General features: G+C 34.3%; 1 protein-coding gene across 50 annotated transcripts in view; it reads right to left on the bottom strand.

The window, feature by feature from the left end:
- Nucleotides 1-12,827, bottom strand: part of LOC126902931 (probable serine/threonine-protein kinase DDB_G0282963) — a 39,330-nt gene that overhangs the window by 16,548 nt on the left and 9,955 nt on the right. For all 50 annotated transcript variants that reach the window (XM_050680685.1, XM_050680688.1, XM_050680672.1 and 47 more), the window contains exon 2: nt 10,100-10,131. The gene's annotated coding sequence lies outside the window, so the exon portion shown is untranslated. The remainder of the gene's footprint in view (nt 1-10,099; nt 10,132-12,827) is intronic.

Raw genomic sequence — 12,827 nt, 5'->3', positions numbered from 1 at the left:
CTTTTTTGATCGCTGTTTGTTTTCCGCGTTATAATCCGAGCACATTTGATTTTTGTCTTTGTTCATACGATACGATGTGTGTTGAACTTGTCGTTTTAATGGCGTGCAGAAAAAGATGAGTTTAGCAATGCGGAACGACCGCCGGTGCCAAATGGTGTCCCGTGCCCATGGGAAAAAATAATACACAGACGCGTGTACAAGCTGCGTACAGGCCGCAGACCACAGGCATAATAAGGTATATGTATTTTAACAGAGTTTGTGTGTGTAAGCGAACACCGTATTGGGTCAGTGCACTTAAAGCGACGGCCGATGTGATATTTTATTGTCCTCATAAGGAAACCAGACTTTGCTCGCCAACGTTTTTTTACATTACTTTATTAATCCACCCTGATGTGTTATAATTTTTTTTTCCCTATAAATCAGTCATTGCCTTATATTCGTGAGATGACTTTTAACTTGGACGCAATGATATTAGATTTTCTTTAATAACTTTTTTTATCGTTTATTTTTCTATTCTCCTAAACTACTCGTAATAAAACGTTTCAAGCGACCAGCCGGTTTTCGCTGTCGGCTTCGATTCATCCGAGCTATTAGTTTATTGACCGGCACCACAGCCACCCACTAGAAGAAACATCTCTTTGCCCGTGTGTTTCTCACGAGAGATTATAATTTGGATATTTATACTTGGGTCGTCGTCCCCCGGTCAAAAGTCCTTAGGCTCGCTTATCGATGTTTGGAAGATAGCACAGCAAACTTAATGGAAAAATTCCGGTATATTCCATGTCGTGCATAACGTGATCGGATGTTGATCTGCAGTACCGCTTTAGTGTTATTAGTGGGTCGACCTAGTGGGTGCACATTATGCACTAATGTACTTGAAATAACTGGAAAATAATAACATTGTATCATAACGATTTGCTCATCATTGCATAACCGATTACGATGTGTGCCGTTGCTGGTGCCCGTCCCCTGGAGAAAACGACCGTGCCCGTGGCCTTGGGAATGATATCCAGTTTTTTTATCATTTAAAAGTTTTTCGCTTCATTCTCATTCGGTTCCTTCATTGTGGTGTTTCTTTCAAATCTCTTATTTATACGTGTATCGCTTATCTGGTCGAAAAGTCATTAGCCCACGGGCAACAACCGTTGGCGCAGTGCAGTGCCTGAGTTGATTTTCCGCATCGCCAAGTCTCTATCACGAAGCGTTCTGGCAATTATTTTTCACTTGGAAATCATTATACACATTCCACAGCGTTTTTTTACACATGACGTATCCTCCGCCAAAATACCCGACAAACATTAATTATACAAAGTGTAGCACCTCCTCGAGGTGTTAAAAGTGCAACTGATTTTATCAATGTTTCATCTGCAAGCGCCATTTTATTATGACTTAAAGCGAACATAACTTATTGTTTCTTTGGTATTTTTCTAGCCCAATATTTCAATTTATTTATGTAATTTACTCTTATTATTTTGTGATTGTTTGGAAATCGATTTATCCAAGATAGTCAAGAAAGGAGCTTACACGATTATTTATACCATTACTTTTTTAATTAATAGCTGTAGCGTATAAGACGGCAGAACTGAAACACGTTGCCAGTTAATTGGAAACTTATTTTAAAATATACGTTTCGATAGACAACGAATAAAAATGATTAGTTTTGGCGGCTGAGTGACGGAAGACGGTTTAAAGATGTGTATGTCATGATTAAAACAAATGATATTTATTTTCAAGTTAAGGTTGATAGTATTAGAACAACCGTCGTCGTAACATATTGGGTTGAAAAAAGCATAGAGAATTTTCAACTGTAGTAAATGAAAACCTAAAAATAGAATTTGGTAGTTTATAAGATTACATTTAAGAACTATGTTTGCGTCATAAATATTTGTTCGAAGAATGCAGCGACTCCTCCTACAATGCATTGAATCGAAAATATTTAACGATCTATTATTATGATTACTATTTGATTGCCGTTTTAAAACATAGACGTTGGATGAATTTTATTTTAAGGTCGCGTTAATTATTTTCATAACGTTAATTATTTTATATATTTTTATAGTCCATTCTTAACAAACTTTACAGGTTAAGATTGCATTATTTTTAACCAATAAACGATCACAAATCGCGCGGTTAGTGTTGAAACTTTATGATGTTGAAGAGCTCACAGTCGATGAATAATTCTTAAAGTGTCCGAGACGACGACGGTCGTCGTTCTATTGGTTTTGCGACCGGTCAACCGTCACCCGTGTCATTGATTTGTGATTGACTCGTGTCGTCTTCTTGGTAATTGCTTCCTTTTTTAACCATTTTACTCAATAAAATGTCAAAACGAGGTTCAATAAATAATTATTTATTTTTTCTGTTCAATTTCCATCTGAAGCGCGCGTCCAACCTCGTGATTTATCGTGTGCATTGGGAAAAACGTGAAAACGCGCACAAAAGCAAGTAGGCGTTTATGGGTACATTGGCTACTAGCCTTCAAATACTTACATTATTAGCACGTGTACATGATCTGAAAATAACTGGTGACAGTGGCATAATAAATAAAATGTCCAGAATGAAATAAATGCGACTTCCCACGTTGTTTTCAAACAACATTTGAAGCGTCTGAAACTATTATTATGGATCTCATCAAGGACAAAGAAATAAAATCGACAGCATTCATAATATCTATATTACGACAGAGCCGGAAGATGACACAAACATACTACCTGAACCCGTATACTTAATGGATTTTAGATTGAACAGTTTTATTAGGATTATCGTCAAAAAATTCTTAAAGGATTTTTATGAGAGTTTTAAGTCATTCTAACGGACCGCTATGTTTGTGGGAGCTTTCCTTACTATAAAATATTCAATAAATATTGTCTTCGACAGTATTTTGAAGATAAAAATACAATATAGTTGGTCAGTGGCCCCTTGATACTTATGCAATATTAGATGCACGCACACGCGCGTGGTTAAGCCACTAGCCGTAATATAGTTGGTAAACGCTTCTCGAATAATTTTTTTTCTTTTTTCTCTCGGTCATGATGTATTATACATACATTGAATTCATTGTAATAATAAGTTAAATTAATAGGTAATCGGCAGTTTAATAACTTTTCTGATTGCCAAGACCGACCTGCATCACGAGGTGTTAGAGATAGAATCTATTAAAAACACATAAATACTTTGTTTATAAATATAAGCAAATGTATTGGGCTGTAATTCTTGTGGGACTATTAAAAACTTCAAGATGATGATCTTCGGGTGGGGGAGGAGGTGTACGTGTCTATGAAAAATGCATATGCTTGCTATTCACATCTTATGACCTCAAGGCAATCGGGGATGATCGATCACCACTCTAGGCCTATGCACGCTGTATAACAATAATTATACTTATGATGCATTTATTGTTTACTTCCGCTTTTTTTATAATCGCCTAGACTAGGTTCGTACTCGTACTAAGTACAGATTCATAATTTATTAAGAATCAAATATACATAATATTTAATGATATATAGTTTCTAGTATAGGTATCGGTAGATAAAAAAATAGTGATTCAAATAAACATAGTTATACGCGTAGAATATTATTAACTGCCGTTTTTTATATATTTATGCCTTTCTAACTATATCTTATTCTGACTAGTACCCGTTCCATGTTTGAATTGCGATTTTTATAGATATGCTATTATAATTAATGTATAAAGTAGAATGTTCATTTATCCCGTGAGAATTTTAATGCTTTGATTTATATTTTGTGATCCAAGAAACTTGCCGAAGAGCTGTCACGGAGAGAACTGTGTTTTAATTATTTAATTGTCAACTATATTTTATAGTAGCCGAGGCATAAATTAGCGATAAATCTAATGTAATATTCTTGAGAACTATTTGTTATGGCAATCAGTGACGTATTTACGAAGGTGCCCATGGGGCCTGAACCCTCCCTTGATCCCTTGGTTCCTATGGACATAGTAGTAGAGGTAGTTGAGGGGGAATTCCTCACTGTTCTATGTTCTAAAAGATAACTGGACCCCACATACAATTTTTTAAAAAATGCCGCTAAAAACGATTACATTTAAAGTTATTAACACTTAAAGTACTTGTCCTATTTTATAATTAATAATACATAAGATATTGATGTAAATATTTTATAAATATGTAATCGCATGAAATTTTTAAGCAGAGAGAAATTATTATATTCAATAAGTTATCATTACTAGTGTGTGTTTGTATTTAAGACCATTAATTGATCAGATTGTTTATGGTTTATGCTATCGATAAAATTACTATCCCTAATGACTGCTAAAACTAAATATAAATCACTGAAAACTCAATTGCAATGAAAAATACATGTTATGTATTGTTTAAGGTAAAGTTTTTTAAAAATTCAATGGGCGGGTGGGTGTCGGGTGAATATCGCCGTCCCCCCGCAACACGGGAGCCTCCTCGTCTCCCCGGAATGGGTCCCTTAGGCCCAGTCCACATTCCTTTCACCTCTTCCCTCTTCCTGCTTGTCCGGGTCTAGGCTATTACATGATGAGTAGCCTCGGCCTACCTCCATTTTCCTACGGCTTTCCACGGGGTAGAAGCCGCCCCATCCAAGGCGACTCGCATAGCTATGAGGTATGCGGGCCGTTGGGGCGCCTTTCTGATAAAGTTTTTTAAAAATTCAATAGTCACAATGTGAGTATAAAGTCTATAATTAATTATTATAATTATTTCATAATTCGGTGCTGCAAATGATTGGTGTCATGAACTTATCGGGAAATGGTGTGCGAGTGGCGTCTGACTCCTTAAATATCATTTATTTAGGTTACGTAGCTGTTGACTGAACTATTCGAGTAAAATATATTTGGTATACTAATGATAAATTTTTTTCAAGGTAAAAACATGTTTGCTAATGTATTAAACTGCGAAAAATCTTCTGTTTGTTGTGGCTATTACTTATGTAAATATTTCAGTTGATGACTTTATAACTAAATGTTGGATAAGAATTTTTTAAAAAAAGTTAAAAAAAAAATCCATTTTGAAACACTAATAGACACCAGTTGTTGTTTTTAAAACGATTATTATGATAATTGTACGGTAAGGTTGCACAATGAGTCTTCAAAGAATTGTATTTACTATGTGAAATTTTTTTTTAATAAACAATTACGCTTTAAATAAAATTTTAAAAGGAGATACGACCTTGTAAAATCATTCTATTTTTAGTTTTTTGGTTATGTATATAAAAAAAAATCATATGTTCAAGCCCAAATACCTGTTTGATAAAGACTGGTTATCTAATTGGTTTACTATTTATCGTCTGTCTGCCAAATCTTGCATTGTTTGCCACCAGCCAAATTTTGAAACATAATAGTAATTTTTTTGCGTTGGACTAAAATTTCGCGCGCGTTAAAGTCTCTTACAGTACCTCATTGTATGCTTGTCCGGAGGCTATTGAACGAAACGGTTAATATTTGAATGAATAAATTGTTTCGTAAAATATGTCAAGAAAGGAAAATTAGATCATAATGTCAACTCCTACGAGATTTGCATATAATGGTGATCCTACCAGTCCACTAGGTATGTGCAGTTCTAGAGTAAAATTTAACAATAAAATTTTATTATCGTCAATATTAATGAAATTAACAATACAATAAGTTCAAAAAAACTTATATGCAGACTAATTTAATGTGGAGTATTCACATTATTTGATGATAACATACATTTGTTTTGTCAAGAGTTTGAATTTCAATCTTATTGTCACATATTGTATGCATAATTTGTAGTGTATTGTTTATGCCACGATTAACAACCGGATAATTAGCTTACAAAATGACAACAATAATGTTATTCGCTTTTATAAACAGGATGTCTTTAAGGCTAGATTTCGCATATATGTGTTATTATCACCAACACTATTAATGCTTAAAAAAAAAAAAAATTGTACACAAGAAGCTCAGTTTCCACGTATAGAAACATCTATATACGATGTTGCACGCGGTGATATTATAATATTAAATATATTAATTATAGAATTTTTGTTTTCTAACTAAATGTAACTCTAAAGGGAGAAGTGTACAATAATTATCATGGAGGGCTGGTATCACGACTGTTTCGATTAGACTTGAATAAATATCGAATTAATATATCGACAGTCATACACCAATCAGATTACGATCGTGACAAAAAATAGCATTCAGCTGTTGAAGAATTAAACCATTTAGATTTTATTTTTTGCAGTAATAGAACTCTTTTAGATGTTAAAAAACGTACGTGAGGTTTTTACTTGTACAATGATTACAATGAGCGTCTGGGACAGACATATATTACCGACATTAATCATTACCGTGGCTGGACATTTCGCATTAGACTTAACGTCGGGCCATTAATTATAAACGTGTAAATCTGCCATGCGAAATAATAATATGTGTAAACACCGTGTTCAAAGCGAACTTGCAAGTGATCGTCTCTGTTGTATTTCTATGGTTAACGGCTATTTTCTATGTGGAACTGTTTATATGTTGTAACTAATTATTTTAGCAACTCTTCTTTAACTTAATGTGTACTGGACACATGTACTTGTCAATTTTATACATTTAGCAATCGTAAGAATTTTACATTAATCTATTGCCAGTTAGCATAAGTATGGAAAATGTCTGATTAAGAGCTTTAACAAATTTGTATCATGCTATGAGTAAATATGATGATAATAATGAACAGAATAGATAAGCCGAGACAATATTTGAAACAAGATGTATAAATAGATACACGTGTTTTTTATTTTACTTAATTGACTTTAGTATTGCACTATTAAAAAGTAATACGAACAATAAAAATTGAAGAAACTTATTTATGTATAAAGTTGGTTGAGCGTTATAGCAAGACGATTAATTGCATTTCATTTTTACGCTTAAGCTTAAACAATTACAGTATAGATAAATAGTAATAAGAGCCACTTGCACAAGAAAAAACTGCCAATATGGTTCTATAAACACAGATGAATAACATACGTTTTACTCAGACGGTATCATCGCGTGCAGTCGAACAAAAGGTCATAATTAATTGTATTATTATTATTTATACAAATTTCCCATATACAACTTATTACGCGCACAATGTCTAAGATGACCTCTAAATATTCTACGAAAACCGTATAATTGTACTTATAATTATTTAAGTAGCGCCTCAAGGAAATCAACCAGACGTATCTTAGCTGTAGCGTTTATCGGCACAATTTTAATCTTTTCGAAAATCATCAATAATCCTCGATTGTGTTTCATCCAAGTTTAACTTATTCCCTTGGCCTGTCTATTTATAATTGCAAACTCATTCGTTCCTGTAAAAAACGATCTCATCATACGTGATTATAATAAAAATACATTGATGATTAATTTCACGCCCATTGCAACCTCATAATTGTTTTTGACGGTCGTTTAAGTCTTCCACTTACTACCGATAAATATTTATTTAACTTACTAAAATTAACTCGCACCTTATTAAAATAAATATACTAGAAAATGATCACTTTGTTGTGAATCAAACGAGTACGGGGAGGTTTTACACTCAACGTGATAATAAAGAAATGTAACATAATTGGATAATTGTTATATAGAGAAGTGACTCGAATTTAGCACAATGTCTGGAAAATAAACAGCAATTGCTGCCTGTTCATACAAATTCATACACAAACAAATGCATTCTATACACTTATTGACTAACCGCGGTGTGCAAGAAAATCATCATCGGACGATAGAAAGCTATTGTAAGTCACTTTGTACCGTTAACGCCGGAAGATACTACGATTGCAATATATCCCAGTAGCTCAGAATAATAATAATAATACTACACGTGAGTCAGATGGGCTCATTAAGCGCTATTTCAGTCTCCCAAAGGGAAGCTTTTTAACCATTTATACTCAGAAACGAATGATTAGTGCGTCGACGGAAAAAGGAATGGCATTTTGATATAAATACTGATTTTATCTCTTATTCAGAAAACGAAGCTACCCGTAATCAAGTCTCAAACTTATTACAGTGGGCAATAGATACTGCCGCGTTACCGACTTGACCGCATCGTCATCTGTGTATAGATCAAATAATAAATTAAATTTTTTGAGTTTTATAATTCATTTTTTAACGAGAAAGAGAAACCCATGAAAAATTGACGTCCTTCAGTAAAAAAAAGCTATATACTGGTTAACTTCATCAATAAATGATTAAAAAAAAAAAAAAAAATTACTACCATTTTATTCGAGACTTGTAAAAGTCCGCAGACAAAATCAATTACACTCGCTTGAAAAAAAAAACGCTGCAATTTTTGTTTAGGGATAACATTAGACATAATTATGATAAAAAATTTCAAAGGAGCTCTTAAAAGTTGTTTTAAATAATAATCATATTTATTCCAGTACGAATAAATATACTTCACGTGTGAAGTGGAGTTTTGTTTTAAATGTTTTCAATTAAAATATTTAAATTGTTATTGTTGTCAAACGCAAAGACTTTCACATTACTGGCGTGAAAAATAAAATGCATTTCTATAGCTAAAAGCCAAATTCCAAAACTGCGGGACGTATTGAGCACATGTCGTATAAAACTAAAATCAAAAGAAATTATTCGAAAAGAAACAAACTCTTTGTGAACGCTTGTTATATAGATATACACTAGGTACATCCGCGTGACTTAATTCACTTGGCGTTGTCAGAAATTGAAAGAAGCCGGTAGATCTAATTTTTCGTCGTGTGCAAACTCTTGCCGACACGGCGCGGCCGACCGACGGCATGACTTTGCTTATACGTGAAATCAATTATAATATGTGCATACATACTTGTATAATTATTATTATAACCTAACCTTGCAACACACATGAATGTTACAATTGAAAAAAAAAAAAAATACTGAGATTGACTGGGGAAGGTAATAGTGGCAGAGCAGTGAACAATAATTGGTATGAGTCATTATTGTTCGTCGAGAGGGACTCTCGGCGGGTTCAAAAAATCCTATTAAATCTCACGGGGTCGTCGCCTGTATTGTTTTTTATTTTTAGCGAAAGGAATTATCATTTTATGAATATTTTTACACGAAGCGTGCGTTCGACATGGTGGTCAGCAACAATTCCATAAGAAATCGTTGTGATGTTAGTGTTTGTATGGAAATGGCTATTTAATGTATACGACGGCGACCGCACAGTGCGACGGCCATCAGTCAGTTTGCCGTGAGTTTATAGACAACTTCACGTGCATAAATGTATACAGAAACTACTATCATAGAATAAAGGGTAGGCAATACATTATATTTCCACGTTGCAATTTTTTTTTCACGCCAACACAGATCGTACATTGTAATGAACAAAACAAAGCGAATAAAATGTATTAGTTATAACCGACGGCATTCTTCATGGTAGAAGTGGAAGGAAAAAATCCTAAGCATAGTGTTGTAACCCGTCTATTCATTCACACGGGCATAGAACTTTAAATCTAGAAAAGAAGAGTTTTCATTTGAACTGCTTGGACAAAAATTACCAGAATCGCCGGGTTCCGCCTGATACACACCACTAGAGGCAGAAGTTTAGCATTTACTAACATAATATACATTTTTTATTGATCTAATCACCTAGATATCGACATTACGGTACTCTATTGTGGCAATGAACAAACGCTTTGACACACGGTCTTGATAACGTCTTGGCGGGCGCATACAATGTGACGGTGGCGACGGCGGACATGACGGTAAGACGCGCGCTTCTGCAGGTTCAACAACCCACCGCGATAATTTCACGAGATTAAATGTGGCCCACGCTCACGTATTCAATAGAATGGAAGAAGAAGAATCGAATAGTCGGATGTTTGTGCGACAAATTGATAAAAAATAATAGTGAAATATTGTTGATCGATCCGAGTGTTCCACTTCAGCTGGAAATGTGTTTTAAACACATCCTCAGACTGCGCTAAACGTCATGTTTAATGTCCGATAACTACTAGACGGCGGCTACTAATTCGGCACAGTTTCCACAGTACATTACACCTCGTGTTTCACACTCAACTGAGACGTACGACTGAGTGTTTATTTTTTTGCGTTTACTCAATTGTTATAAGGTTTTATTGGAATATCGTTATTGCAAAAACTTACCGAAAACAGCTATTGGCAAAACTTATAGTGCTCTGAAAAATAAAAATAAAAATTATCATTTTTTTTTTTTGATATATAAAAAATGTACGCAAACTGCTATCAATAACAATACATCTAGAATTGATATTCACTATGCAAACAAATTAATACCGCGACTTAACAAAGTCACGGTAAGCCCATAAATTTAACAAAATTTATGGCCATCTTATGAAAGATGCAAGCAAGTTCATAAAAACAAATGAATATTTAAATTAAATCTACATGATCCTAACGAGTGTTTTATTTTCTGGTCAATTAAAAATTAAATTTTACCGCCTACGAGACGTTTTTAGTGTTCGGTAATTGTTATTTATGGCACCAAATCAATAATAGTGACCAACAACGTTTTTAGTATCGGTCAATAGTATCACGACTCGATTGGCGACCGGCCAAAGTCTCGTCGACACACTTGGACGATTGTATTACAACATTATTTCACCGATTCACAAAAGTGTCATCGCTGTTCGTCTTCATATCTAACGAATCCTCCCCGTGCGTTATGTAATGGCTCGTTGGATCATCGTTACTAACGTTCGATTTGGAGAAATAACATTAATGCAGCCCATTCGATTTAGGAAAAGACCTCGGGGCTGCTACAACGCATTCAGTTCCTTAAAAAAATCCCAAGACAGTTTGCGACCGTTTTTCAGCTTCGATCGTAAAAAAAAGACGTGCTTCGGTCATATCATAATACTAATTGAATCGAGATTAAACGCACATGAGGTTAAGGGCGTCGGGTGTGAGGTCATCCGTGTTTGTGAGTATTATCGCGATCCGTGCGAACCATCTCATAAATTACGGTTTTTACGGTCGGTAAATGTTGATTTCCCATCTAAAGTAATAATTATCTAATTACGCGTAAAAAACACTTGTTTTATCGACGGCAACACACTCGATTAACACACGTAACAACTTTACTCGATATGTCTCGGAAACATTCATGTCAAGTGTACTTCAACTTCCTGTCCAACGCAAATTTATTTTTAAATCGATTTTTAACAAAGTCAATTTTGTAACACTTGACAGCTGATGGACTGCACAGTCTCAATTAGAAATTTAATTATAGTTAATACAATCATGTATTATATACATTATGTATTTATGATTTAAAGTTGAACAACACATTTAGAGTAACGCTGTAATAAACAATTGCAAAAACTCTCATACGACAACAGTGTAATTTTAACTTAAAGTATCGGAAATCCTACACGATTATAACATTTTTATCACTGTTTATAATATTAGTATGGATTAAAAACTTGTAGTATATAATTGTGAACATTCAGACATTTTTTCAAGTGAACGGTAAAGATTGTTTTTTGTTCTAGTAAAAGTCCCATTACAACCGTGTTAGTTTAACGGAAATAATACTTGTGTTTACGGGGGCAGAGGAAAACAATTTATTTTGAGTAGGTCACTCCAAATGATTCGGTCATAAGTCCGCTAGTGTTTTTTACCATGCGCGTTATTCTAGGGAATATTGGTTTAATAAGTTATAGAAAATGTCCGATTTTTCACATACATGTAATAAACGCATAGAACGCAACAAACGATTTTTGATAGCGATAAAAATATTGTATTTTTGTATGAACTTTAAATCGAAATTAGACTACGTGTGTGTAAAATTAACGTGTATATTAAAAATATCATATCGACGTACAGGGGAATTGTTATTGTCGTTGTGTACCGTCCGGTGGTGAGTCGTTAATATTTGTCTGGTTGTCATTTTACTATCTAAATTATCGTATAATAATCATTGTAAGTACTAGCCACAAATTTTGAATCATGAATTGTGCAACATAACTCGAACGCATTATGTAATTAAACACAAAAAATATTCGATGAGAAAATTTAGCTAAAAACATAATGCGGTATTTAAAAGGAATATAAATATTTTAAAGATGTTTTCAGACTTGTACGGCGCCCATTATTATAGTATAAATATTTAATGTCTAAATCACACTGAGCCGTCAATAAGTTGGAATTTGTTGTGTTGTAACGATGAAAGTATTTTCTAATGTAAGTAGGTGTTTGTCAACAAGTCTATTGAACATTTTAATGGTGATACGTGCTCACCCGTGTATTTATTTGCACCATGAAAATTCTGTGGATTATTTCTCTTAAAACACAGTAATTATATTGTTCTTATGTGCACTGTCACCGGCTCTTTTCGCGTCCTGTGCACACGGTTTGATTACACGCCAATAACTTTGTACGTGTGCTACTACACAATCGTTGCCTGTTGATGAATCCCATTGAGATTCAATATCGTCAAACACACTCCACTCGAAGCGTGTGTATTTTATCGAAACAACCACTACTATAATATATGTACTGTGCAGTCGTTGTATAGGAGCTCATTTTGTGCACGAATGACGTCATGCAGTCAAACGGTGTGCACGTATGGAATGGCGGCGATTTTCGTGTTGCGCATTGTATGCAGTCTCAGATTTAGCGTTGGCTTGTTGGGCACACAAAGATATTGTGAATAATAATTTGCGGGCTCCCTGGAATTTTGGCCGGTTTTCAGGCGGTTTTGTCTGTAACCACCGAGGGGACTATTGTCAGCTCGCCAAATTTATCAAGTGTACGTCGAGTTGAATGCTTCGGCAAATTCAATAAATCGTTACAAGTAGACAGCAGCGTTGCCCTATTTCATCTTCTTCAGGGTTGACAAAAATTGTACATT

The sequence above is a fragment of the Daktulosphaira vitifoliae genome, unplaced genomic scaffold (genome assembly GCF_025091365.1).
Source record: "Daktulosphaira vitifoliae isolate Bord-2020 unplaced genomic scaffold, ASM2509136v1 Scaffold_3, whole genome shotgun sequence".
NCBI classification, from domain to species: domain Eukaryota; kingdom Metazoa; phylum Arthropoda; class Insecta; order Hemiptera; family Phylloxeridae; genus Daktulosphaira; species Daktulosphaira vitifoliae.
This window is presented reverse-complemented; position numbering and strand designations above follow the sequence as displayed.